The following is a 2,396-nucleotide window of genomic DNA, read 5'->3' on the forward strand; positions in this document are numbered from 1 at the left end:
TCCGGGTCGTCACGGTCTTTCTTTCCACAATATCACTTCACTTAATTAATAATAAATAACCTTATGCTGTGACCCCACACTAACACACACCACAACCCGTTATAGTCTCAGAGATGAAATTTAAATAAGTACAAGTCTTTGAATCCACAATTTAAAAGTTATTACAAACCCGAAATGATTACTTGATAATTTACAGTTAATTGTCATTATATGCCACAAGTTTAATTATACATAATTGATTCTCAAAAGTAGATGGTCTGATCTACAATAGATCTACCTCTGCAGCTATAGCAGCTACAACATCAACGGAAGCGCGGGACGCTTCCCACGCGCTTGCGCTGGGTCTGCTGGAGTCTGGCCATCTTTCCTAACGTTGTTGTGTTGAAGAAATAAAGCAAGGGTGAGCAGCAACCACCAAAATAATATGTATAATGATTTACAATATATGAGCCTACTCATAATACTCATGAAAGTCTTGGTCAAAAGAAATGAACCAAGTTTGATATCTTAATGCGATGAAGTCGCAAAATATTCAGTATATATACATATATACTTTTCAAAATATGGAAGTCCTCTTCCATGCATAATATACACAAAGTCCCAGTGTATAACTGTATAAAAAATATCGTTGCAAGGTGATCTCATATATCTAGCCTTGTCTCAACGTTTTTCTGAAAATCTTTGTCATTCATAAGACAATTATTAATTATATATAAGTTTAAAAGATGAGGTTACCAAATAGCCCAATATACTTATATCTTTTCCCAATACTACTTGAACTACCACCGTTCAAGTTATAATCAGTTTCAAAAGTTCATCACATAGATGAGACTACAAGACAAGATTTGAATAGATTCAATCTTGAAATATTATTGAATGAAATAAAGTTACGAGATACTTTATTTAGTCTCGATATATATATATATCCACATATATATATCTCTCAAACATTTCCTGGAACCTCTGTTATGTAAAGTATGAACAGAGTTTGAAACATCCAATGAATTTTGGAAAGGAAAAGAATTTTGGCATAAACCAGATATCTTGCTGATCAGGCAAAGATACCAATAAGTAACCTTTTCTACTGTAGATGGATGAATTCCTCACCGGTCATCACCCTGGCCGCATTAGGACCTCGCGCTAGACCGTTACCCGGCCACTCACGCGTTGATGGACTGCCACCCAGCCACTTACACATTCATAGACCGTACCCCGGCCTGTCGCTTATGCCGACTCAAATCAGATGGACTTACTTCCCGAACATTGGCAAGTAATCAAATTGTTTTCTCAAAACAGCAACCATGTTGCGAATATAAAATACACCACAGAGCCGGATCCCCAAGATTTTGAGCGAATATTCAAGTCTCCTTCGAAAGGAAGATCTTAAATCGGAAAACGAGTTTTGGGATCCGCTCTAACTTTTAAAATCATTTGAAAGACTCGAAAACATTTTTAAGAATGTTTGGAGTAAAGCTGATTTAATGAAATAAATCAGTCCCGATATATTAGAAAATATCTGAATATTATTATTTAAATAATATTCCCATAAAGAATAATCTTTATAAAATAATTGAAGTAGAAGTTTTAAAACTTATACTTGAAACGAGTATTAAATAACCAAAGATACACTTATATGAAAGTATTATCTTTATTTGAATAATCGAAAATAAGTTTGATTATTAACACCTTATTCTTTAATAAAATAAAGAATATATTTCAGTAATAAGCAGAGTCATAATACCTCGAATGAATATTATAAATAATATTCATTAATAAAATAAAGGAGTCATACATCCTCAATGAATATTCAAATAACATTCAATTAATAAAATAAAGGAGTCATAAGTCCTCGAATGAATATTCAAGATAATATTCATTAATAAAATAAAGTTTATCGAATAAACCTTATTCGATTAATAGTTTTGAAAACTATAACCATATATATATATATATATATATATATATAAATATATATATATATATATATAAAATCTACTCGGGATCCTCGACTCCCGGTTTTAGAAAATGTTTTCACCTTTAAGTCCCTATACTAAGGGTATATGCAAATTACTGCTATTCTCTAGCATAGGTATTATCAACTGAACCAACAGATATATATGGCAAGAATACGAAACAGGCATGCATATATATACCATATCAGCATGCTTCAATATATCGCAACATTTGCTAATTAACCAACATGCATCTATCGCAAGATAATGCATATACATATATTCATCACAACAACAGTATAACGGGTAGAAAACTTGCCTGAGCGACTGGGGGTTACGAATGGCTCGGGACGAGTCTGGTAACCTATAAACAACAAGTAAGTTGGAATTAAACCAAAGTCACTTGTAAATCTATACTTTAACTAACTTAGACTCTAACGCTTG

Source organism: Apium graveolens, unplaced genomic scaffold (genome assembly GCF_009905375.1).
Source record: "Apium graveolens cultivar Ventura unplaced genomic scaffold, ASM990537v1 ctg906, whole genome shotgun sequence".
Classification (NCBI taxonomy): Eukaryota; Viridiplantae; Streptophyta; class Magnoliopsida; order Apiales; family Apiaceae; genus Apium; species Apium graveolens.